This window comes from Corapipo altera, unplaced genomic scaffold (genome assembly GCF_003945725.1).
Source record: "Corapipo altera isolate COAL_440 unplaced genomic scaffold, ASM394572v1 23b, whole genome shotgun sequence".
NCBI classification, from domain to species: domain Eukaryota; kingdom Metazoa; phylum Chordata; class Aves; order Passeriformes; family Pipridae; genus Corapipo; species Corapipo altera.
The window spans coordinates 15,352,752-15,379,688 of record NW_020884885.1 but is presented as its reverse complement, the minus strand read 5'-3'; the positions used below and the strand labels follow the sequence as shown (position 1 = coordinate 15,379,688).

Sequence of the window (26,937 nt, the reverse complement as noted above, 5' to 3'; positions counted from 1 at the left end):
GTGTGACAAAAATGCTTGCTGAGTAATAGATGTTGGGTCACATGGGCATGTTTCTAAATTCCTTCTCTTTGGTATGTTCAACAACTCTTCCAGGAAGAAAGTCAACACGATGAAGCACAGAATGCTTTTTTCAAGTAAGTCTGCCATTACTCTATTTTCCCTGCAGTTCTAATCCTTTTCAAAGCATCCACAAAGCATTTACCTAAATGCTGACTCCAGAGCAGCACGGTCAAGGCAGAGAGTATACAGCCATGAAATATTAAGCCGTGGGCATCACAAAAAAAGGCATCTATGTACCAAGGCAAGAAAGAAAACAGGAGCCACTGCTGTCATGCAAACCATGTTAGGAGCACAGAGAAAGACCATGAGACAGCAGATGAAAAATGTCAATCAGAAGGAGGAAATGCTTCTTCTAAGTGACCCACAATTGCCCTGTAGCATGTTCTTCTACTCAGAGTGAGTTATAGAAAGTATCTGCGAACTGCAGGAAAACAAGACTGTTGCAACTGTTAAATCCAGTGACTCATTTTCCTTCCCTGAGGATCCACTCTGGTTGTCCCCAGGGGAGGGGATACTGGCTGACTTGGACCTTGGCTGGAGCCAGCGTGACAGGTCTTTCACTCTCGAGCTACCATATGTAGGCATTAGGCAAAGCTGGGAGAGGTCTGGGCTCCAACATTTAAGTCCTTTGACCAGGCATCTTAACAGACCATCTTGCCAGGGCTCTGAAATATGAGCAGACCAAGAAGGGATTACAGATACTTCCAACTGTCTTTGCAGAGAATAACCACCATCTTCTCTTTCCTGAGCAAAGGATTCAGAGGGGAAACACTGTTTTGTCTGGTGCAGAGCCCCAAGCAGTGAGACACAGGCAGTCCTGTCTTTTCCACAGTGTGTCACTCTGAAACAGAAACTGCAAGTGTTGTAGAAAACAAGAACAAAAGCAGCAGTCCTTCATCAACCCAAAGGCAGCTCAGACTCCAGGACTGAGATCACCAATGAGTGGCACAAAATTTATCCAGCATCTACAACTACCTGCCCATTACAAAAGGCACTTGCTCTCATCATTAATGGGCCACAAGCTTTACAGAGGAAATCTGAAGGCAAGAGGCATCTCCAACTGCTTAGACATCCCTGCTACACCAACCACTGCAATTTTAGATGTTGCAACAAGCAGATCGTACTTACAAAACTCTTGCATCACCAGACAGGACAAACTTCCAGGAAGACACACCAGAATCAGCTCTCTACACCACAGCATTCCCACACGCAGCAAACACTTTCACAGCCATTAACTGGTGGATGACACTGGAAGGCTGTGAAAACCAGTACTCTTAAAAGGAATAGAAAGGCGATGCTGTGCCATCCTGCTGAACAGAGCAAGTTCTAAGCCACTTTACTCCTGCACTTGTCCTTGATGATTTAAAGGACCAGGGCACTGCTTTCAAGCTGTTCGTCTCTTTCACTAAGTATCCAAGGGAAAACCTGGCACAAACAAACTTGCCAGTGGCTGTGTTTTTCCTGCAAAACAAAAAGCATCTCTCCTTAACAGTGGAAAGGTTCATGGGAGGGAGGAAGCTGATCCACTCCACTTTAAGGCTGCTCTGTCAGAAGATGCATGAATGCAGGCAAGGTCCAGGGAACAGGTAAATGGCTCACACAGAGGACATCTCCATCTCACTTGAACCAGGTAACACAGAGCAGAGATCTCAATAATCCTCCCTGTGGAAACCAACCTCCAGAACAAATTAGCAGCAATGAAATCTTTCTTCTGAAGGTTTTTAGCCACTTCTGCCTTCAGATGGGAAATCATAAGGACTTTATGCAGATCATACAACTTGTCCTCTAAGCTACGGCAGCTTGCCTTGATGTCAGAAACTGCATGTGCACATAAAAAGAAGTATTTTCTCTCTGCTGTAGCTATTTTCCAACCAGGCTGACAAAGTCCTCCTGTTTCTTCATGCTCCTCCTGTGCTTCCTATTCTAGACAGCTGTCTCAAGTGTTTCATGTACTTTCACATGAGGTTACTCACTTCTGAGTAAAAGGAGCCAAGACTTCTAAGGTATAAAATGATAGGTTACAAAAATTTTATGAGGATACTCTCACCAGTTGCTGATTAAAGTCTGAGCTCTATGGACATTGCAGACAAAAATAATGAGAGTGATGATCGCAATTAAAAACTGCGGGCCAGGCATCTCTCGCTCCACAAAGAGGTGCAGATAAGTGTCATGGCACTGGCCAGCTCTGGGGCTAGCAGAAGCCACTCAGCAAAGAGGTGTGAAACCCTGTGCTATTGGAAAGGTGCACACAGAAACACGTTATGTTTTGGGGCCGACAAATCCCTCCACTGAGAAGGTTAAAACCAGGACATCCCATAAATGGGGGCTGTGCATTCATGGTCCCCCAGCTGTGAGAAAATGAGAGCTGACAGCAGTGCCAATACAAGCAGTCTGTCCTCTCTCCTGTTCACTAGGTTTATGTGCCGACGATGCAGCCTGCGGGCATATCGTACTCGCTCTTTATATTCGGCATCCAGCTAAAACAACGCTTCCTCTTGTTTCTTCTCCCACCTCAAACCAGTCGGGCTTCTGGCAACTAGGAGAGTAACCAGAACAAATAGTCCTCCTGATCCACTAACCTGAGCATCTCTGCCTTGTGCTAGACTTGTAAACCAACCCACTTCAGCCTGAAGCTAGGTGTCCTGCAAACCAGGGCTCCTACCATGCCACCATGGAGAGATGCTCACGCAGAGCGGCGAAGCACGTCCCTCAGCGCTGCCACACACCATTGTCACACTCTGTTTTAGCATGCCAGCTGCAAATGGAGGCCAGTGCTGGATGGGGTTTCCTTCCTCCCAACAGTACTTCTTGTTGTATCAAAAACACAGTGGAGAACAGAAACAGAGCTGTCCTGTAGACATGCACTCAACTCTTCTAAACAGAGTAAGACCCGAGTCTTGGTCTTCCTGTATCCTAGTTCAGCACTGTCTGTCACTTTTCATGCCCCAGCCTGCTTTTGCCTAGGATTGCACCATAGAAACACCTGCATCATCATCATGAGACTATAAAATGCCTGCCATCTCCAAGCTGCAGATTTCTGGCTAAAGCAGCAAGCTTTTGGAAGTCTCTGATGACTGTTTTTTCCTCCCTCACCTATATCAGTTCATCTGAATAACAGATGCTTCCTTTGTTAGTTTTGGTTTCTGTTTTGTTCAGAGGTTTGCTCACTTTTCTTATTTGAGTTGCTCTTAACAAAAAGCCCAGCTCCAGGCTGTGGCATGACCTGTGCATTAGGCAGGCTGCTAGATTGCTCTTTTTTGATCTACTAATAACACCTGTTTTTTTTCTCTTGGTTTCCAGGGAAGGCGAATAGCTCAGCCTCCAGGAAAAAGACACAGCAATTACATTTATACCTCAAACCAGCAGAGTGTTTTAGTGCAGAGCTTGCAGAGCACGCACTGAGCTGGTGCCCTCCAGCATCTGTGCTGTAAACGGAGCACACTGGGGACAAGCTGACCAAACGGAGAAGGCTGACAGCTCCTTGCCTCTTTGCTGCGGAGGGTGTCCCCAAAATCCTCTGAAGAACATCCAGTAAGCCTCTGTCTCCCTGCTACTTTCATAAACTGTAATTCTAGATTTGGAAAGAAAACAATATGTAACAAAAATTAATCCAAAGACTTCTCTTTGTTAGGGTCACATTTCCACCAAAAAGGAGGTGATTGCTCAATTTGCAGATCAACGCAGCTTTACAAAGTACTCACTAAACACAACCACTGTGACTTCTCAAGTTCAGTCCAATATCCAGCACAATTCTTCATTAGATATACTAATAATTAAGTATAAAAATGAATAGTTATGTCTACAAGTAAGGTTTTACACAGGTAAAAATTCACACTGCATTCACTTTGCAGGGTGTTATCATATCAATAAGTAAATCATATTTTCATGTGTGCAACTGTATCTATTAAGAAAGCATTAGGCATCTTATACCCAGTCTTGTGGAAGGTGTCCTTGCCTACGGCAGGAGAGTTGGACTAGATGATCTTTAAGGTCCTGTCCAGCCCAAACTGCTCTATGATTTCATTATCTAGCTTCTAATTTATTAACACCAAGTCTGTTTTCTCATGCATCATCCTTGTGGCTTTTGCAACCTTAATAGGGATAGCAGAGGATTACTTTATCACAGACACCAATGATGAGGGAGAAGGTACCTTGTACCTCTGCAGCATGCCAAATTGGTAGAACAGAAGTGATCCTTGGTTTTATAGGAGCTGTTTTAGCTATACTAGTATACCACTATCATTACCTCAACAGCATAATTAATGAGTTATGGCAACTTTATAATAATAGGCTCTTTGACAGGTGTGCCAGCTGCCAAATCTATTGGTATTATTTTGCATGACAAAGTGTGCCAAGCCTGATACTCTGCTCAAGCAATGTAAAAAACCAGATTTTTGGGCAGATCCCCAGGACAAACACTCAAGCAGACATAGCAGCTGGTTTTTCCAGAGACATGGTGAGCCAGGTACACTTGCAGGCTTTTCCATACCAGACGCACGAAGTCCTTCAACTCAAAGAAAGTTTAATTCAAAGGGTTTCCATCAGGAAAGCAGGAGTCTCTCACAACATGCCTGCCAAATTTCTAAGGCTAGAAATCTCAAGCAAGTTGTATAGTCCATGCATTTTGTTTCCCCTTTTAATTTTTTAACTTTTTTTTTAACAATTAACGTACCACTTACAGAAATGGTTACTTACAGAAATGCTCTCTCTCAATGCTAACGCTAAATGTATATCCAAGAGAGCTTCATAACTGAGATAGAGGATAAACTAATTTAAATACAAGCCAGCCTACCAGGAGGGTTCTTAATATACCAGGTAAAAAAAAACAAAGAGAGAAACCACTGCAGCATGGAGATGACTACTGATTGTCTTGCCTTGGAGGCTTGAAGGGAATCTGCAATTTTGGTGGCAGAAAGAGAAGGAAATGGCATTTTCACTCAAATAATATTCAAACAATTGTCAAATACTAGTCCTTCTGAAAATTACATTTTTTAAATTGACTTCTAACCATTTTTTTCAAGGATTACCATAATCAACTTCTGACTTTACTACGCCTTTGGCATCTTTAGGTAATCATCACTACACCTACCTAAGGGATGCTGCAGTGCCAGGGTTAGATCCTTCAATAAAATACTCCTTTGTTTAACCTACACATAAAGCCTTCTGAAGGCTGAACACAAATATTTTTGACTGGTATCTGAAAACGGCCAAAAAATCAGCTGCTTAGAGCAACCTTAAGTTAAACTAGACTAAAGAAGGAAAGAAAGTGCATATTTTCCTATGGAAATAAAAGTAATCACCATGCTTGGAGTATAACTCCAGGTCAATACAGGCAAACACCACACAGTTTTAAAGAAAAATAATTAATATCCCTCCACACCTATCACCAAGCCTCTGAGAGGGGCTGATGCAGCAAGGCATGACTTGAAAAGAGGACAGTGACTGAGACAGGAGGACACAAGCTACTCCGCTCTGAGACCAACCCATCACCAGCAGCAAGCACACTTGGCTGCCCTGCCACAAAACCTGAGGAAAAGCATCTCCCAAAAAAAAACCAGAACCATTTTAACTGTGATTAAAAATACTTGAGTTTGCAGTTTATACACATGAACTCAGAAGAGATGCTCTGAGAAATGTTTCTCTCTTGTGGTTTCTCTAACAGCATCATCATTGCATCATTAAAGGGGAGACACTAATTCATTCCACTACTAGTTGCTTAATCCAAACACTTCTCTATGGCCATTTAAATAGTCAGATGACATTGAGGTTGTTTTGACTAGAAGATGAGCCACTGGTTTCTCACATGTGGATTTTATTGCAAAATTCTGTTGTTACACTGGGGGGAAAAAAAAGCTTATTCAAAGGATAAAAGAGAAAAAGTACTTGAGAAAAGGTTATTAATCTCTACATGTGCCCCATTCTCCATCTCCACCAGTTTTGTTTTTACTTTTTTTCCCCCTATCCTAAGGGACACAAGAGCCAAGGAGCATGTTGTTTGCTATAGCCCATCCAACTTAGCTAGTCAGCTGCAACAACTACTGGGATGGTGTGTTCAGGTAAACACTTAGGAAACCTATCTCCTGAGCATCAAGGTCATGGTAATGAGCTGGTGGTTGAGAAGATCTCAGTGACTTGCTGTGGTGGCTCACATCCTGTCCCTGAGTAGTTTGCTCATCACAGTCCTCCCACTGATGGATCAGCAGACTCCCAGTACCCAACAGGCCAGGAGTTCCCCCTTGACAAGATCAGTAATCACTGCAGAGAGGGGAAGAAGACACATCCTAGGAGATGCCACTGCAATGCCAAAAGTATCATTTACCTGGGCTCGTGTAAACCAAAGCCTTTCACCGCTATTCAGTGCTCAAAGGGAAGGGGAAAACTCAAAAATGCAAAAAAACCCACATCTCACATAAAAGATACTTAGTGGAAAAAAAAAATCTGAGTGGAGAAATTCATTATTGCAGCTTATTTTAAATTAGGGAAGCAAACTTAAGTCTTTGCACAGCCAGAAGATCATGCTCTGAACAAACCAAGGGAGGTTTGCAGATGTACACCATGCTGACCACAGGGTTCAGCTTCTGAGTTCAATGTAGGTAAAGGAATGCTTCAATGCAAAGCTATGTCAAGCCTGGTAAACACATATATATACAGATCCTATTAATAACCTGTTATTTCTGGAGGGAACTGGGTGAGCTTGAAAATAAGCACTGGTCTGGAAGAGTAGAACAAATTTAACATGTGAGATGTTGTGTAGAAAGGGTTTATTACGTCACTAGAAATGTTTCTACGAAAGTCAACTCTGTCAAGGTTATGAAGTCCTGCTTAAAGGTGAACTTGGCACAATCTTAAATGAAACCTGGCCAAAACCAAGCAAGAACTACACAAGAATCACACTTTCATAAATTCAAATGTAAGCACTACAAAGGCAGCTTTCCTGCCTGGAGCTTTGAATATAAGGCCTTCTCTAACAGGAAAAAAATATTTTCTGCTATGTGACCCACAAGACTCCAGAAGCATTTAGGAGACTGTTTTAGTCAAAGTCAAAGGAGGTTAAAAAAAAGCCTATAAAAGTGGAAGACAGTGTGAACAATGCTGAGCTATTCATTCAAAAATGAAATCTGCTTCTGGGAGCGAAGGGGAAATGCACACCACAATAGCTTTGGAAATCACTGCCCAGAACCCTCAGGAAAAGAATAAAAAAAGGAAAAAATACTTTCAGAAATCAAGAATGATAAAAGTAACACAGAAGAATTACAGCAGTTGCACACTAGGAAATAAAGACCAAAAAGAAAATCACCATGGTCAAGCCATTCATCCCAGCTCTCATAAGCTTGTTTTTTATCCAGTTTAATCCAGAAAACTGGTGCAGGGGTTTTGGCAGCTGCCAGCACTTGCACCATGCAGGGATGCAGCCCCCAGTGCTCCCCACCTCGATGCTCCTATTGCAGCTCCCACCTGGACGCGGGACAAGCCCAGATGCCACACCTGGACTGCTTGCACCATGCCAGGGCAGAAAACACGGAATGAAGGATGGATTGTGGATCCTTTAAAAATCCTCTTTGATTTAGATGCAACCTGCTAAATCCCTGGGGGACTGTGCTTCTCCTTGGTGTGGTCCTCACCATGCAAAATGGAGGTTTGGAAACACATGGGCGCTGATGGCAGCACTGGCAGCACCGTCACATGCTGTGCATGTGCTAGTCCCTGCCCTCCTCAGGAAGCCTTTAGACAGTCTTATTTCCACTCAAAGCATGACCACTGAAGCCCCCAAAACAGCTATCCTAGATTTTATTTTTTTTTAATGCCTATTTCAGGAATAATACACCAGGAAGTACTAGCCACCGCCTTGTGCTGGCATTTTCCCAGCCTCCCAAAGCTTACCACGGGCCCTGCCACAGCAATTTTTCAGGGTTAGATAAATAAACAAAGAAATAGACAACAAGCCACAATTATAGATACCCACCAGAAACCTTTGCCATTTCAGGTTCCCATTTTCACCTTCTTTCTCAGCCTCATCTTCCTGCACCCTGGCAGCCTGGTACAGGAGCCTCCAAGGCACGTAAAGTTCAACCACAGCTGCATACTAGCCAGCTGTGACTTCACTCTGCTTGTTCTCTATGGCTAAAAGGCCAGGAGCAATGCAAGACCACTCTGGTTTTATGGACTGCACCATTCACAACATCCTGGATCCCAGCAAAGGACACAAGCAAGAGACCGTAACTTCATTTTCATAAATTACCAGCACACCAAACCCATGTCTTCCAGCAATGATATCGTTCTCCTTCCCTTCCCCTCTGTTACAATACCTCAAAGACCTAAAAACACTTATTACTTATCAATCTACCAATTCCAAGAGCTACTTAGGAGGAAAAAAAACCCCAATCCAGATTAGACCAGCAGGACTCCAGAGTACTGGCGCTTGTCTGGAAAAAGTGGCACCACTCAGACAGTCTCAACAAGCAGCAAAACATAGCCAAAACCACTCTTAGTGAAAACTGTGTCTTTTCTCTGAGGAAAACAAACAAGTGAACTACATGGAAACTCAGCCAAAAAGAAAAAGCAACGCAATCCCTTATGAACTGATAAGACATGAGATAGCCCACTGCATTCCCAGTTTAGAGAGAAAAAGCAGAATATCCTTACTGTTTCATTTCTCTCTAATTCTGTTATATGGGTTTTTTTGCAAGTCTGGGTTTCACCTGAGAGTAATACAAAAAGGAACATAAAAAATCTCAACAGAAATGACAACTGAAGAGTAGCCATCTGTGTGGGCGTTTCTCTTTCCAAAGAAAACTTGGAGTGAAAAGGGTTTTCCAATGAGCCAGCCAAGAAAAGGGAAACTTCATCAAGAGTCACAGTGGGATCTGCCTGGAGAGTATGCTTCATGCAAGTACCGGGGCTAAAATCATTCCCCTGCCCACTACCAGCAGCCCTCACAGATGTCCATCTGTCCACTGTTCCTTATCTTCCTTTCAAAAACTGCCGTTTTTAAAAAGCTGCTGGGAAGCACACATTGCATGGCAAGTAATTACAGAGCAAAGCAGAGCAGAGCCACCTCCAGGGACAAGCAGCAATTGAGACAGTCACCAAACACTGACCCTCCATGAGGGTTGCATGATATCTCTGCGTGTGAAACCACACCGACATTGGCACCTCACACTTCGCTGCGTAAGCACGAACTGAGAATGCCCACGGATCAGACCTGCGTGCTGCAACTGCTCACCTGCAATTAACAAAGATTTCAAAAACGGCGATCTGACCCTTGCAGAAGTCAGCTCTGTTCTCTGCTGCAGGTAACCCACAGACTGCCAGAATTTCCATTGCTGCAACCTCACACGCAGATCTGGGTTTCAGCATTCAACCATCCTCACCTGCCTGAGTACCTGGGGCTGGAGGCTGCCAGCCAAGCACAGATCTCAGCCTGCTCAAAAACCCAGCACATTTGCAAGGCACGATGTCAAACTACAGCAGATAGAATGCTGAATTAGGCTGCTCAGCCTCCATCCAGCTCCTTCCAGAGCAGCTCCACTAACACCACTGGAGACAGGGTATTCATTTGGAAATTAGCAGTTTACATGTACCTTTGGTCCAACCCAGGACAGCTATTTTCACAGTATCTTTACCAGCAGATTACAATATAAGCCCACATAGTTCCATGACACCAGCAAAAATTCACTGATAGAAAAAATGTTTTCCTACCAGTGTACTCAAAACTCGAGGTAGACACTTCCTCCTTCAAGCACTCAGCAGCTGGAGTGAAACCCTCCTTCCTTTCACCTGAGGGTCAGAAGAAAAGCTGAACCAGGGATGCCCTGACATTCCTGGTCATTTTGTAGCAAGTCACTGTAAAAGGAAACTGAGCTGAATATTCAAGTGCTTAAGGCCATTTAAAGCAGAGACTGCTTTCCTAACATATCAGTGTTCTTCCGGCCTTTGAGGGCAAGAGACCGACAGGAAAATAACTACTTTTGGGGAGAAAGCACAAATAAGATAGAAGTTCCCCTGAAATAATTAGCAATGTGAGGGGAAAAAAACCAGCCATCCACAAACTTTCCCTAAGGAAAAGCTTCAAACTTATGAAGTGTCTATATCCACAGGCCATCAGATGTATGGCAAGTGTGGGGCCGAGCACTGCAGCAACACTGGGAGACAGGAGATTTTCTGCATCCCACATGTACATCGGATTTGCAAATAGGTTTGTAACTAGAAAGTCCCCAGGAACTAGGGAAATTTGAGTAGCTACAACAATCCTGATTTGCCAGCTGATACAGATGTTTTTTCAACAGGAGATACTAACAAGTCTTTGGAAAACATATGCCCCCTCCCCCTTGGAGAGAAGAATGTCATTTTGGCACTTATTTTTTCCTAGTCTTCTCAGGAAGCTTAACAGGAAATAGCAGAGACTTCCCCTACTGCATAAATTCTTTTATCAAATTAAACTACATTAATTCCCTTGGGAAGATTACTGCTCTAGACATTTGATGGGTGCTCCTACCTTGATTCTCATGGTGCTTCTACTCCAATGACTGAAACAGCTCTTAAAATTTTGTTTCACCTCCAGTCCTTTCACAAAGATACAGCTCCATTATCCGCAGGCAGCATATACCCACTTGGACCAAATGCAGAATACACCTAAATTCCTAGAGCTACTTGCCCTCTTTCTTCTGGTTTCCAAACATTCAGAAGAAAATTAAAACTGAACAATTTCTCTTTGTTTTCTTAATGGAACCATGACAAAGCTACTGTGCAATTGTCTGCTATGGGAGGGGGGGAAAAAAGAAGAAAGATAAAGCAAACTGCAGGAGTTAATCTGCAGCAGCAAACAAATATTTACATGCCCACACATGGAGTCAAGTCTCATTTTTTCAGAGAAGTAAGTACCAAAGGCTTTGAACACAGTCATCCACTCTCTGGTGTCACACTCAGATGTCTGGTCCTTTCAGCACTAACAGCTAATGGTAACAAAAATGCCTCTGTAAAAGGAGTAATGGAAACACCAGGGGAGATGCAGGAACAAGAAGATATTTCTACCTCTGAAGGGTAGCTGTTATGTGAGAAGCCAATGCAAGACCCAGAGTGGTTAGGTGAAAGCAATGAGGCGTATGAAGAGAGTTTGTCCCTGAAGCAGCAGCTGGGTAAGAGAGGAGGAGACAGCTGCAACACTGCCCCAGGACATCCCATGTGCCATCCTATTCATTTCAGGGTATCTGACAAGGGTACTCAAACATGGGGCTGAAAATTCCCGTATCATCAAAGAGCTCAACCCTCAGCGAACCTCCTGTGGCACCAAACGCGAGTGCAACAGGACAGTGCAACACACTGCATGATATAATGCTTCCCATGGGTGCAGTTAAGGTGACTTTGCTAATTCACTGCTTAGGGTCAGGCCAAGAGGTTGGCTACATCAACCACCTGCCCTTGAAGAGCAGTTCCCATCCACTGTTAGTTAACCTCTGTGGCAGCCATCACAATGAAAAACAAGAGCAACCCAGATGAATTATCCACTGCAGCAAATGTAATGCTGTTCTCAATTTGCATTACCCAACCCTTATGCTCTCACAACAGTGTCTTAAGGTATTTTTCAAGTCAGCATTTAGCTTTTAAACTAGCTAATATGACATTTCCTCTCCCTTCCCCCAGTCCGAGTATTTGGCAAAATCGCTTCTTCTGCAAATTGCACTGCAAATGCTGAACTGTTGCCAGTTAGACAGGGAAAGTCTTGACTAAAAATAAACCATGTTTCAGAAAATAGATCCCTTCTCCATACGATGAAGTAGTGGATAATACATGCAAGCAGATCTGCCAGGAGAACACAGCCTCCAGATTTGCATACGAATCTCATCAAGCTCAACAGACAGCTGCAACTCCTGTGATTTGTCCCATCTTAACAAAATGGGGGAAAAAAAGGAGAGGTAGGGTTGAGGGTGCTGGGATAAATCAACTTTCCATCTGTTTTGGCAGGAAGAGAAGTGTCACCACCATCACTTGAGTACATCCTCAGTGGACCAAACTGCTTATAACCCATACGGGAGGAAGAGGATGGCACTGCACTCCCTATATGGTCACTGTAAGAGGCAAAAGCTTGTTACAGGAAATTTGCTGCAATTCAGGCATGAGAAGAGAACCTGGGCTTTTGCCACCTGAGTCACCAGGAGTCTGAGGCACTGACTCAGTGCTGGCTCCCTCCGACTCAGACGCACCTGCAGCACCTTGCTAGCAGATGGAGGTACTCGTACCTTTGCTGTTCCCATTCTTATTATGGTTCCCCCTCTAAGAAGAGGCCTTTTACGCTAGAAAACTAATTTGAGGAAAGGAAAGCACAAGGAGAAGGCTAACATGGGAAGCACAGGCAGTGCTCTACTAACCAGCTCGGCTTTATGCTCCAAAGTGGAAGACACATCTGCTTTCATGGTGTGATAAAGCCAAAGAATTACAGGAGAATTAGGTGGAAACAGCTCCACCCTGACTCCTACTTCTCCAGCATGTCTGCGGCACCGCCCAGACAGTCCCAGAGGAACCAGGTTTTCAAGAAAGGTCTCTTTTCGTAATGAATCCATTTCACTTTTTTAGGGATCGAGACAGCTTTATGCAGCAAGTTATGGCTATGCCCTTATACAGTCAAATGGGCCATTTGGGCAACCTAAATGCAAGGCAATGCCATTTTGAGATGAGATCCATCAGGGATGGATGTTCGCAGAAGGAGTTTCTTTTGCTCTGTAAGTTCTTATGGCAAGATGAAGGCTCGAGCTCAGCATGCCAGGCCAATCCCTTCTTGTCCATCTATGCTCTCACAGCAGTATTCATCTACCTGCTTTTCAGACCTCGCCTGAGCAACCACAAATGGTAAAATATTTCACTCCAATTCCACTGGTTGCACACACACCTCTGGTCAGCCGGGAACATAATTCCATTTGATAAAAAAGTAGATTGCAACCCAGCCCTATATTTTCTTCTCCTCAAAGTAATGCAGGAAATGAAATAGAGGCGCAAGCGGACCTGCTGGTAGCACAGGAAGGGGCATCACTGAAAGCATGTTTGGCATCTCAGGGACCATATCCAACTCAGGCAATCCACTTTGCAACTGTCTGGCATTCTAAGACTGCAGATTAGATTTTTCAGTTGAGCACTGATGCCTTAAAGCAATAACTAATCAAATAACTCTGGCAAAAGGACAGCCAGGGCAGCACAATGGAGGCACTACTCCACTGCTCTGGCTAGCAATCCACGGCAGAGCAGAGCAGTAATTATCCAGGGAGGAATAAGCTGCTACAGGCTGCCCTTGCCATACATTAAGAAAACAACAGTAGATTTGTTCGTGGTTGGATACCAACATGAACACAGCTCCCTCCCACTCCCGCTCGGGATGCAGGCAGACACACACCACGGGGGAGCTACCAAAGGCCAGCAGGGCAGGAGGGCGCAGCAGCCGCGAGCTCAGCCGGGATTCCCCAGCTGGTGCTCCTGGAAGGAAAAGGTTGTGCCTGCGTTAGCGAGGAGCACGGCCTCCCAGGAGCTGCTCTGCAGCGATGCTGTGCTTTCCAGTGCTCCCCTCAGAGGCCGTCAGCAAGGCTAAATGCAAACTTTGTCTTCTGCTGGGTGTTTTCACAACGCGTCTGGATGGAAAAAATAACTACTCACTGTGGAGCAGTCTCCTCCACAGTGTCCACTCCACACCCATAAGGCAAACTCTGCACGTTTCACTGCTGGACTCATAAAGACCCTCTTCCCCTCGCCAGGAGCATGGCAAACATACCTGTTCCGAGCATCAGCTTCTCTTAAAGCACTGACCAGGAGCCAGGACACGATTCCCATTGGCATAAAGGAACTGGCAAATCCTGTAAGCATTAGAGAAAACAGTAATTAGTGACATTAGTAAGAGCTGGCTGGGGAAAGGGAAGGATGCCAAAGCAATCTCGCGAGAACTGGAAGGGTGTTAGATCCCTGCCCTGAACACACTCCTGTCTAGCCCAGGCACCACAGTGGAGGTATCTGGCATGAGGCTGTCAGTGGACTTCTCCAAAATCACAAAAGGAAGCCAATGTAAAAGGCAAGACAATGAGTCCCAAACCAAGGATGTTCATCCAGTAAAACCTCCTCGACAGTCAGTGCACTGAAGTTAATATCCCTGAGATGCTGCTGAAGAACTGCTCCATAGCACTTGTGCAATTTCTTCTAGTTTGAAGAGCAGGCAAATCCCACATGATGTCAGAGCCAGGCTGCTTCCATTTTTTCATCATCATCATTATTATTGATTCATCATTATGGTTTCATAATAGAAATGGATTTATATCTCCCACTGATTGCTACATAAAGTTTTTGTACTTTAGTCACAGAAAAGACATCTAGGAGCACTCAGCAAAAGCTGTGACAGAAGTTGCCTCTGAGGGTTGCAAAAACACCTCACTTTGGGCATGTGAAGTGTCTGCTGCATGACAAAGAAGAGGTATCAGGAATGTTTTACTGGAAACAATTCTAAGCACCTGTAAGGAGATGTTCTTCTCATGATACAACTGAAGTAAAGGTCACCACATCTAGTACAATTTTACTTTTCCCATTCTGTTCATGCAATGGTTCAGGGATAGCAAGGAACATGGTGGATGAGTGACCATCCTCCAACACACTCTAACATAGACAGGATTTGGAATCTGAGGGAGGTAAAAAAGCAGAGGGACAACTTATCTAGTCAAAGCACCAAACCAGCAAGGAGAAGGTACAGAATCAGCCTGACAATGTCTCGTGTATTTCCTGCCAACTGGACTTCATTATGAACTGTGAGAAAACTTACTCATGCAGCACATCAGTTTACCTTGGACTGAGAAAAAGAGACTTGCCTGCTTTCCCTAGTCTCTGTGGGTGACTCAGAGACCTCAGTCATAGCCAGCTGGTATTTAAAAAACTGAGAAAAACTGCAATTAATTTGCAGTGCCCCCTCCCTCATTTTTACCCTTCTCCTTTCCCATTATGGAAGGGATGAAGGCATTTCTGAGGATGAAAACAATGCAAAAGGCCACAAGACCACAGCACAGACTTTGGACTCCAGCCTCAGTCACAAATTTTCCACCACCATTTATAATCGCTCTCCCTGTTGCTTTACCTTACCACTCCAGCCAAAACACAAAAGTTACTTATTCCCGTTATGTAGAAGACCCCAGGAGGGTCTTCTGTTGTTCTTTTTCAGCCAGTAAATGAATACTGTTCAGTAGTTCTACAAAGACAGAAATAACATGACAAATCCAACCTGGCCAATAATCTTCAGTGGCAGCTTATGTATAAAATTATGGAAGGACAACTTTCCTCCCCCTGCAAGAAATTCATACCTTAGTGTCACATAGCTTAAATCTAAAGGGGGCTGCTTTAGCTTTATAGGACTTCATCTGCACTGGCATTGACCCACAGCTCCCCCAGGGCTCAGCATATAAAGAAGATCAGCATGGCTGCCGTGCAGACAACCTTTTCTCCCTTCCTCCTCTGGCTCCTTTTCCCTCTAACAACTTTCTCAACACGATTTCTACTATTAACAGAACATTGCAGAAACATCACTGGCAAAGTTCAAAACTCCTCGCCTCCCAGTATGGTTGAGCAAATCAAAAAGAGATCCTCCCTAAGTGCTGCTGGATTTAATCAAATCCATATGGAGGTGGTCTGGCTTGCCTTCCCAAAGCAACTGCAGCTCTCAGACAAAGCATTTTGTCTCGCAGTGGACAGATACACTGGAGTGCCAGAGAATCAGGCTGCCCAGCCTTTCTCTCTGTTCCCAAACTCCCTTCTCACAGTGCCCAGCAGCATCACTCATCCCAGGGCTGCTCCTCCCTGAGACATAACCAGGCTCCAGGCACTGCAGAGCATGGATGACACACTCATGACAGTAAAGCTCTTCTGCTACATTCCTCCACCTCCAACTTGCCCACCAAAATATGTATTTCTCAGTGTCACCACCTCAGCAACCCTTCTCTGTCCTTGACCAAGACATGATGACTCATTGCCTGTTGGCAGACTGAAGTAGTGCTGCAGAAACACGGTAACATTTTATTTCATTTAATGCAGCAAAAAAAGATTCACCAGAGTTTATAAAGAAGTTATGAAGCAAGGGGGCAGAGGACTGAGCAATACCAGGTGACTACAAAGGGAGAAGGAAGCATCTCCAGATCAGGAGTGAAGGGTGCAAGAAAAATGATGGAGCAGGGAAACAGGAGGGTCCTGCACAGCAGGAGGGACCAGAAGTCCCCCATACCATAAGCAGTAAAACCAGAAGGGTGACACTGGCCAAAAGAGCAGGCACATGACCTTGGTGGACCTGCCAGATCCCAAGCCTTATTGTGCAGCTTTGCTAATGCCCTGGTCACAAGCAGATACAATCACCATAAAAGAAACCCTCCTCTGAAGCCTAAGTAGAGGGATATGGTGTTTCCTGCCAGCTTTGAGAATATTCAAGTTTTCTCTAAGAGGCTTATGCTAATTTCTGCCCCCCTCCTGTGATGACCTTCCAATATCAGCAATTTCAAGCTCAAACTAACAACCATGGCTGCCCCCAAAACAACATCAAGACTGAGTTCTCCACTGCTTTCAGGAGGATGATGCACAGCTCTCTTCAACACAACATGAAGAATGAACTCCTCAGACACGGCTAGAGCATGATGTGAGCGCTGCCACAGCCATAACAGCTCCCCAGCCACCAGGCCCTGAGAAGTCATTGTCAAGGCAATAACATGCTTGCAACTAGCACCTAGCACAATGGCTTTTCAGCCTGATATGGGTCAGATGAAGGTTTTTAACAAGTCAGGCAAGAGGATAAACCTACCCCCAGCCTTATGGCTAGAGGAGAACAGGACAGCAGAATTTGTCCTCCCAGAGAGGCACTAACATGTCAGGCCCTGGTCTGCAATGTATTTAAGCAGAGAAATCATAGAAACACAGAGTGATTTGGGTTGGAAGGGAACTTTTAAAGACTATTTAGTCTAACCTCCTGTCGTGGGCAGGGACACCTTCCACTAGACGAGGTTGCTCAAAGCCCCATCCAACCTCTCCTTGAACACTTTCAAAGACGGTGCATCGACAACTTCTGGGGGCAGCCTGTTCCAGAGCATCACCACCCTCATCACAGAAAACTTTTTCCCTTGTATTCAATCTAATATTCTCCTTGATATGTTCAGCAGAAAGTTTTCTTTTAAAGCTGTGCTCAAAGTTCTCCCAGAGGGAAACCTCCACTGGGTTAACTGGGAAGCGAAACACTTCCAGCATGTAAACGAAGCCATCAGATAGCAGTGCCCCTCAAAAGCCTCTACTAACATTGTAGCCTAAAAGAAATATTAACACACTTGTTAATCCTTACCACTCTTTTACAGGGAAGGAAATGGGGGTAGAAGCAGGACATGCTCTACCAGGGGCTACATAGCTGCCCTTCAGCAAGCCACGCCCACTCCCACATGCTCATCTGATCCAAAATTACCCTTCTCTGCCAAAACAGACAGTCCTGACTTTTCCATCCTCCCCCTTCTACACATCCCCGTCATCTCTACACTTGTGGTAGCAACCATCATTTGCTTGATCCAGCTGGAAGCCATCCCAGAAAGAAGAAAATAAAGGGGAAGGATTCCTGGCAGGAGAACAGCCTGAGATCAGCTAAAGCTGATGGGAACCATGACCTCAGAAAGATGGCACAGTGGTACATCTGGAAATCGAGATGAGGCTTCAATCCATCATATCTTTGTCTTGCACAGGGTAAGTCACTTGAAATCAGTTTAATGACTCCATTCACTGCTGAACCTGCTCAGCCACTCACTTTTCTAAAGATCCATCCACAACAGCCTGGTGAATTGCTCTGGAAGTCTCCAGACTAGAGTGATGCACCCAAACAGCAACACACCACAGCTATGCAAGCCTCGCAGCTTACCACGGAACACTGGTAAAGCAAAATCCCTCCAAGAGGTTTGGGGATATTTTTTTGGTGGGGTGTTTCATCATAGTTGAAGCATGTTCTCAAATGGTTTCCAGAAGAGGAGCAAGGACAAACATATACAAAGGATCTAGCAAAAGCTCTTAAGCAAAACAGACAGCAGGAAGCTGAAAATAAATACGCAAAGCCCTTTGCAGCACCGAAGTTCGAATCCATCTGGGTATTTCTGAGGCTGTCACGGCAGCCCATAGAAGGGATTTTCCAATTCCTTGCAGAGAAATCCTGGAAAATGATGGAAAAACAGAAGCACAGGCTCAAACTGTAAGTCAGCCCTTCCTTCATCCTGAGATGTGACCTCCTTCAACACCATGGGGAGTGTGGAGGGAGCAGCACGACACAGCCCTGCAGGGTCCCCACAGGCTGGCTTGTCCTCAGCACTGGGTAGCCTGAGCCCCCTCCACCTCCATCCTGCTTCTCCCCTGGCACAGGTGTGATGGAGGGGTTGCAACAGAACCAGAGGTATCAGAGGGGCTGCCAGCACCAGCCTTCACATCCCAGCCAGTCACCTCGCCTCCAAAACCAGCAAGAGGCATGATCCCCACCTCAAAAGTACTTGCCACAAGGCTGCACTGAGTGGGGAGAGCTGATCCATCAGCTTGCTCAGAGGTACCATCCAAATGTCCCAGCAGCAGTCTCATGGAGCTCCCCACCAATAGCTGCTGAAGGAGGTGAAAGAGGCAGAGCTAATCCTCTCTTGTTTTTCTGAGTTTCACAGCATTAGTCACACAAGCTCCTGACGAAGCTGCCCCAGGGCCCCCAGGCAAGCCTTACCTTCGATCGCTGCTGCATGCTCCCAGCGAAACCACCAACTCCGCCTGCTCTCGACACGAACAGACAAGCACAGTTCAAAAACTCACATTCAAACCTCCCCTAACACCTTTCACAGAAATACCCAGAACTGCTCCTCCACTTAACACAGTTCTTTTTTTCTGCCACCAGAAAAAGAACAAAGCTACTCAAAATGCGTTTCCATCGTATTAAAATCAATTCACCAGCTACACATCTCCAGCTGCTCCATTCCCAGTTTTTCTGATAACTGTTACCATGCAAAGCACATGCACATCCCCAAAGCATCGTTAAGAAAATCACTGACTTTATTACAAAGCTCAAGCTTTCACCTCTGCAGAAATTCATCTTCTCTTAGTTTAAAAAACAAACCAACCACAACAGATTAATTAAGGCTGAATTTTACCGAGCAGAGTTTTAGAAGTCAACTGCAGCTAGGTGTAACCACAGAGCTGATGCTAGGCAGGACACAAGAGTCATCACATTACAAGTCCAGTGTTCACACTGGGGACCTTCCAGTTGTCTGCATGCAACCTCCCGGCAGCAGAGACTTAGGGCAGAGCTCCTCGACTTGCAGGAAAAAGCAGGCTCATTGCACTGAACCAAGACACAAGAGACCACTGGCAACAGATGGAAGCAATGCCCACACCTGGTTCTAAAGACGAGCTGCCAAAGCAATCAAGAGAGCCCTTCGGCTGCACCTCCACAGAGGTCTCCTGGCCCGTGCCACAGTTCTGCTTTCACCACCAGCTTTGCAACACCAGAAGGAATTGCTCAGCAACACACACTGCAAGCAGACATCTGCAGCAGGAGCAGCCTCTGGTGCACAGCCTCTTGACTCATTTCTTAATGCAATTTCTTGAAATAAACCAAGAACAGCTAAATTCATTCTCTCTCAGCTCAAGCAGGATACTGGCTAACCCAATCTTTTCATTTCAGTCTGCCACTTCCAGCAGTCAGAGAAGATGGACTAGCAGCATTGCTTGAGCCACAAACCAGGAACACGTTTCCCAGTCAAGGGCTGGAGGGGCAATCACCCCTCCTGCCCAGCCTCTCTGGGTATGGACCTCTCTGTCCCTCTAGCTGACTCCATGCCAGATCCAGCACCCTGCAAGAGGTGATCAGGGCTGGACTGCTTGGATATGCCACAGGAAGAGGTCAGTGAAGATCCAGCAAGCATCCATGCCCAAGGCAGTAAAGCAGTAAGAGAAGAGATCCCTGTAAAGTCCAGACAAAAGACTTGGAAAATTGTTTCCTTAGATACATAGGAAGCTGACAACAGTCCACCAGTGCCAGAGAGGGACAGATACTCCCAATCCCGTCTCCCTCCTGTTCCCTCCAGTCTATGCTGAAAGGAAAAGCTCTGGCTGCCACCAAGACTCTGCCTGCCATCAGACTGAGTGCTGGCACACAAGAGGGCACGACAATGACAATTTCCATTCAGACTTTTGGATATTAAAAGCATGATGAGGGCAACGCTGCAGGAAAGAAAACTCCACAAGTTCTCACAAGTCTGCAAAGAGCTAGAATAACTGAAGGGATTTACAGACCGAGGCTGAAAGCACACACACACTTCCGAGCAGAGTCCACCCCTTGTCTTGACAGACGTGTGGTGCAATTTTTTCCACGGAAACTGGATTACGGCACCCTACTTTAAGAGGTGACTAATCACATTTTAAACACATCAGCTGGAAACAAGTTCAGCCCCTTCAGTGGTTAAGGTCTTGTGACGCTTATTGGTTTTCTCAGCTATATGTTACACATGCCCCCTTTCCTACTCCTAATTCAACTTCAAATTCCACCTCCTGTATTTCATGGCAAGCTGATCTTGATCCTGCTGATTTCTGATGAGTGAACTGGCCCAAAGCACGTGCATGAAGAAGGCAGGCACATGTGCACAGCTCCTGCAAAGAGAAGTAAGAGATACACGAGCAGGTTGGGGACTTAGGATGGCTGTCCCAGCTGCTGCAAGGTCACCAGCAAAGTGTGCACCTCGCTGTGCTCAACAGACAACTCTCCCCCACACCTCTTACAGCAGAGGAGGCATTGGCAAGCTACTGAAACTACCAACAAACAAGCCTTTTGAGGCTTTAATTCTGCTGTCAGGATGCCAGCAGGGGCCCAAGTCCTAAGGAGATCAAATCTGTACTGAGGGATACTTGGGAAAAGCTGGAGTGATGGGGGTACGTGAGGGGCTGAGTATTCCTAGCACCTGCTTCCTCTTCATGGACCTTTTTTCCCCCTCCACTTTGGACTGATGATAAGTAGTCTCCCACAAGGAAAATCCTGTACTGAGCTTCAAAAGATGGGGGCAAGCATCTTGTTTGCTAGAATTTTGGGGTACCAGAGCACTGGGACTCACTGGTGCTGTGAGCTCCCACCCTACTGGACACAACTGCTTGGCAGCTGCCTACAGCACAGGAAGCTCCTCTACATAAAGCTGAATGGTGCTGGCTCCTGTGTTTGATTTCCAGGTTCCGAGACACAAGGAGAACTAAAAATATCCCAATTAACCATTCTTTTTCAACACAAGATTTGATGATCGTGCCACAACTACAAACAGGAACATGTGGTCTGCAAATCAAAAAGAAATCAAACTGAGAAAACAGGTGGTCAGGACCGTAACCTCTGAATTCAAGCATGGACCACATCCAAAACTGTGGAGGAGCTTGTGCTACTTGCAGTTCCGGTGGCTAGCTCTGAGGGGCTTGCAAGCTTTCTGATGTGACACGCACAGGGTATATAATTTCTGCTCTGCATTGCTTATATACAGGAATCTTGTCCTGGCAATAGCCCATGGAAGCTGCCTCCTGGGTCAGCTGGCTCCTTAGCTGGATGCCATGCAGCACATCAGGAGTTAAGCAGGGAACTTTTATTCCTGGTCAAACCCATTGCCTCTGCTAGGCTCTGCCACTAAGGATTTCTTCACATGCAGATTTAGCAGCAAATTTTTTTATCACTGCCCAATCTTTACATTGACATCTAGACTTTAAACACAGTCTGTGGGTAATACTGGAGTACATTACTCACAGCAGTGCACCTGGGAGAACCAGCAAATCCTCTCCATTTGAGCCCGAGCGTCGGCTTTACCCTGGAATTACATTTATCTCTCTGGCACTAGGCTCCCATTAATGGAATTACCAGGCAGGCCGCTTCAGACTTAACACTTGAGAGAAGCGGGCTGGGATGGCTCCACTCCAGCCTCAGCCCGAAAAGCCGGCACTGTTTCTCCATCCTCCAGTGAGCTGCAGCCCTAACGAGCCCGACCCCGTGACGAGAGCCAGGGAAACAAAAGAAACAACCCCGAACTGTCCAGGGCAATCAATATCTTTCTAGGAACATCCAGGCTTCTTGCCAGCTTTCTTCTAACCCCGATTTAGCTCTTCTGCAGTGCAGAGGGGGATGGCACGCGCAGGAGCAACCCAGCGGGATGCAGAGCCGGCAAGCGTGGCTGGCACTCGGGGAGGCCAGTCTACAGCAGTCCTTCTACAAATACCTCACACTGAGGGTGTCAAAGCAAACACACAACTACAGAAAGCACCCATCCACCTCGAAAATCAGAGCAAGCACTCCAGTCTGAACACTTGTTTTAGAAATACCACTGCTACTTAAAATGGGGAGGCGTATCGTAGCAAACCAGCTAAAATTGCTAACCTCAGCATTAGAGGTTACCCTGCACTTTCTAGAAAACTGCCTTCCATCGCACAGCAGCTACTATACTGCCATGCTGAGCAATCTGCAGCGTGGCATGAACAGGATACTTAAAGCATCCCTGCACCACCCAACAAAATGGACAACTGGGAGCATCACAAGCTGCTGAAAGCCAAAGGGGATGCAGCAATCAACCCTACTGCAAAGCTCCACTGATAGCTCTGCAGTTTCAGCACCTCTGTGGGCTGTTCTTTGCACAGAGCAGCTGTAGGCTTTTTTAGATGGCCTTTTCCCAGTCACCTGCAAAAGGACTTCTCTAATCTTGGCATGGAGTGAGCACAAGGAGAAAACAGAAATTCACCATAACTTGAAGAATGCTTGCCCCAGATATATAGACCCAGGAGCACAGCACTGCCAAACCAAGTGGAAGATAAAAATGGTAAAGCAAGGAGAAAACTGACTTGCAGAGTACAGACATGCCCTTACCAGCTTGAACTGTGGGAGCTGAACTCCTCTCTCCTGTAATTAAAAGGCAGGAGAGGAAAGCATTGGAATTACCCCAGTGTGACTGTGAAGGACTGACAAGCTCCGAGTTTCAAAGTCCATCTTAACACACACTCTTCAGTGCAATTTTAATCCTAAAGCAAAGGAAAAAAAAGAGGTTTTGCTGCGAGAAAAGTTGCCATACAACCTTGGTATTAAACAACACAAGGTGCAAATGAGGGAGACTGTGCCTGGGGTTGACCAAGCAAAGCTGAAGGCAGACCTGTCTTCCCCCTTGCCCCTGTATTTGCTCTGCCAATTACTCTCAGCAACATAACGATTCAGAGAGAGACTGCCCCATGACAGGAAAAACACATGTAACGCCCCGGCGGTGAAACCTCACATCTGAGAGCATCTATGCAAAACACAGCCTGAAACATATTTTCCAGCTCCACAGAGTCAACTTCATGTTTTGCAAAGCTGAGCAGGTGAAACACTATCGGTTACATCCAAGGTGAGATTTGCCAGCAGATGTTACTCTCAAGCATCTCCCTATTTTCTGCATATCAGAAAAAAAAAGGAAAAAAAAAAAAGCCTATGGGTAAGATTACGGGGTCCTGCAGCTCAAGGTGATGTAAAAGAGACAGGAGGACATCAGAAAAAAAAAAATTACACAAGTACAATACTCTTCGGCCTGGCACCCAGCGGAATAGCCTAGCTACGAAAACTACTTTCTTTTCAAAAAAACCTATAAAGGTAAGGAGCCATCGGAATTATGAGTCAAGCTCCAAGATAAGAAATCATGCTGCTGGATGGGTGCGGCTGCCTGCTTGTTTGGTCGCTGCTGGGGTTTTTTCAAAAGATAAACATGTCTTTCAGAACATGTTTGTTGGCCAATCTTCTCTCTGCTGAAAAAAAAAAAAACCAAGAAGGAAGCTCACAACCGTGAAAACGATAAATGAAAGGCAGGACAGTTTCCGATGAGCTGACATCACGCTTCATGGGCCCTTTAAAGTAAGGTGCAACATATCAGTGTGTTGAAAAGAACAAAAGAGGAGTAAATTTAAAATTCCAAGTAATTCAGTAAAATATCATTCAGAAAAGCTATTAAGCAAACTCTGCATGAAGCAGAGCCCACTCATAGACCAGAACCTGTCAAGGAAAAGAAATAAATGTCTTATATCTATTTCAATTTTAAATCTGTTGATATATAGGAGTATTTAATCAGAAACTCACAGTCTAGAAGAGGCTCACTGAGCAAATGCATCCAGGAAAAAAAGTAACTTGTATATCAGAGGCAGAACTAAGGCAAATCCCTTAGGAAAGGTGTAATATTGAGCAGAGAATGTTTTGAAAACAATAGAACATGACTTGAACACAGCCACGGTAGAAGTACAAAAGTACTGCAGGAAAACAAACAGGGTAAAGGACCCAGAAATTCGATGGAGCAAAAGCCACAGCAGGTCCCATTGCTCTCGCCAAATTCCCTGCTGCTCAGTGAATTGCAATAACTTGGTGACAGGCACCATTGCCTGAAGCCCAGCCAGCTCAGCCCAGGACTTTGCTGCTTTCCAAACACAAGGTGTTAAGCAGCTACCACCGAGGTTATACAACAAGGTTATTTGGTAATCCCTTTGGTTCAGAAAGAATTTTGCATTGGCCATCAATGCTGTTTGGTTTTGCCTTTTCTTGTTCAAGAACATCAGAGGGGAGGAAAAGTGACCAAGCACAAGGCAAGCAATTTAGTAGAATGACAGGTTTTTAACTAAGTCCTGGATATCACTGCTGCTGAACACCGATTTAAATTAAAGTGGCAAGCCCATCAATAGCCTCATCTTCCTCAGTATAGTGCTGGCAGAGAAAGGTCCCAATGCTCTCACCTGCTTTGCTATGCACACCCTGATTGACAGCATCCCCTTTTCTCACCAAAAACAGGGCACCAAAATCCCATCTCACCAATGCAGCTCCCCAGAAGGCTCCAGCACATGCCCTCATCTGCCATTTCGACAGATGCTCAAAAATCCCTGTTCCAGAGCAAGCAACTCCCTCCTTGTCCTGCGAGATGTTGTCTTTAACTCTATTTCAGGTAGTGCACAAGGGCATACGGAACAATTTCTTGAGGGAAAAGACCTCACGATTCACCCCTGTGCCAGATACCACTTTTCTGGGTGTTGTTTTCAGAGGAGGTGAAAACACACACGGCAAAGCGGGGGGAACCAGCTGCCAGCAGCAGGTTGGCTCATCAGGCACTTGAGCTGCCGCATCTCCCTCCAACTGCCCCAGACACCCGGAGGGACCAAGCCCGCACGTCCCACCATCGTTGCCAGCTGCATCCCCGGCAGCAGGTATTTTGGGGGCTCCCCTGGCTGCCCACTCGGCTCCCAGGACGAGCCCCCCCAGCTCCCGCAGGGAGCAGCGGGGCGGGGTGCGGGCTCTGTGCCCGCAAGGACCGTGCCTGGCTGCGGGGAAGGCGAAGCCTCCCCAAGCAGTAACCGCGGCCATCCGGGCCGCTCCCGCGCTGCTCCATCAGCTGAGGTGGCTCAGTATTTTGTGAGGTTTCTTTTTTTTGTTTGTTTTGTTCTGTTTTGACCTCAGTGCAGCCCCAGGGCGGCTCAAAGGACCACCCCGGTCCCCCGGCAGTGTCTGCCGGGAGCACAGCCCCGCGCTCGGACCCCCCCCGCAGCCCCCGGCGCACAGCCCTGTGCATCCTGCCTCCCAAACACACAGCCGCCCCAGGCACAGCCCTGTACAGCGCCCCCGGCACATAGCCCTCTGCAGCCCCTCCAAGCGTGCAGCCCCTCGCAGCCCCCCACCACCCCATTCCCACTCCCATTCCCGCCCCGCTCCGGGTCTCACCGCGGGGCGCATCCTCCTGCCCCAGCGCGCGCCCAGCGCCCAGCCCGGCCCGCCGCGCGCCGCCGCCGAGCCCCGGCCGACGCGCTTCTGCGCAAGCGCAGTGGGAGACCCAACTGGGAAGTGCAACTGCCGACAGCGCACGGTGTCTCGCGAGAAGAGAATATGGGCGCGCCGGTAGAGATTTTAGACAGGGTGGGGAATTAGCTCAAATGGTAGAGCGCTCGCTTAGCATGCGAGAGGTAGCGGGATCGATGCCCGCATTCTCCAAGTGCTTTTCTTGCTTTACCTTGCTGCATCGCAGCCCTTCTCTTCCTTCACAGTGCCCAAGTGCAATAATGGTTTTGCTTTTTTAAATTTCTCATATTCTTACTTGCTTCCTTAGCATTCCTAAAGATCACAGAATCGTGCAGAATATCTAGGGTTGGAGGGCACTTACAAGGATCACCGAGCTCTACACAGGACATCCCAAGAGTCAAACCATGTGCCTGAGAGTATCATCCAAAAGCTTCTTGAACTCTGCCAGGCTTGGTGCTGTGACCACTTCCCTGGGAAGCCTGTTCCAGTGCCCAACCACCTTCTGGGTGAAGAAACTTTTTCTAATATCCAACCTAAACCTCCCCTGATACAGCTTCAGGCAATTCCCTCGGGTCCTGTCACTGATCACCACAGAGAAGAGATCAGTGCCTGCCCCTCCTCTTCCCCTCACTTGAAAGTTGAAACTGCAATGAGGTCGCCCCTCAATCTCCTCCAAGCTGTGAACAGACCAAGTGATCTCAGCTGCTCCTCATACAGCTGCATAGATACATGTGCCTATCCCACGCTTAAGGCAAGCAGAGTGCTCTCTGTGTATTCCCAGCACTTTGAGGGGGCCATTTGCTTTCTTATTTGATACTGGACAAGGCCAGCAGCAGGGAGCAGCTACCCACTGCCTCCAGTGCTTCCCAGCAGCTGTGGCCCCAGCCATTATCTATCTGTTCATCCCATCCAGGAGCAGGAGGCCTCAGAGATCTCCTTTTCCTGGGAGCCTCCACTAGAGCTGAAACACTCATTTGCCTTTAGTAAATTTGAGAAGGAATCAACACTCCTCAAGGAGTCATTGACGTAGGTGCCATTTAGTAAAAAAAATCAAGCTCAATGAATTTATCCAG

The 26,937-nt window shown here is 46.2% G+C and overlaps 1 protein-coding gene and 1 non-coding gene across 5 annotated transcripts in view; one reads left to right on the top strand and one right to left on the bottom strand.

The window, feature by feature from the left end:
* Positions 1-25,851, bottom strand: part of LOC113946677 (USP6 N-terminal-like protein) — a 77,708-nt gene extending 51,857 nt beyond the window's left edge. For 2 of the 4 annotated variants that reach the window (XM_027642310.1, XM_027642307.1), the window contains exons 1-2: positions 25,790-25,851; positions 13,814-13,895 (exon numbers count right to left, since the gene is read on the bottom strand). The gene's annotated coding sequence lies outside the window, so the exon portion shown is untranslated. Of the gene's footprint in view, positions 1-1,188; positions 1,262-9,759; positions 9,904-13,813; positions 13,896-25,789 lie in introns of those variants that run through there. The other 2 variants (XM_027642308.1, XM_027642309.1) reach the window with 2 other exon arrangements.
* Positions 25,852-25,983: 132 nt separating this feature from the next.
* On the top strand, positions 25,984-26,056 carry TRNAA-AGC. The gene has a single exon. It is a non-coding gene; the product is annotated as a tRNA-Ala (tRNA).
* The last annotated feature ends 881 nt before the right edge of the window (positions 26,057-26,937 follow it).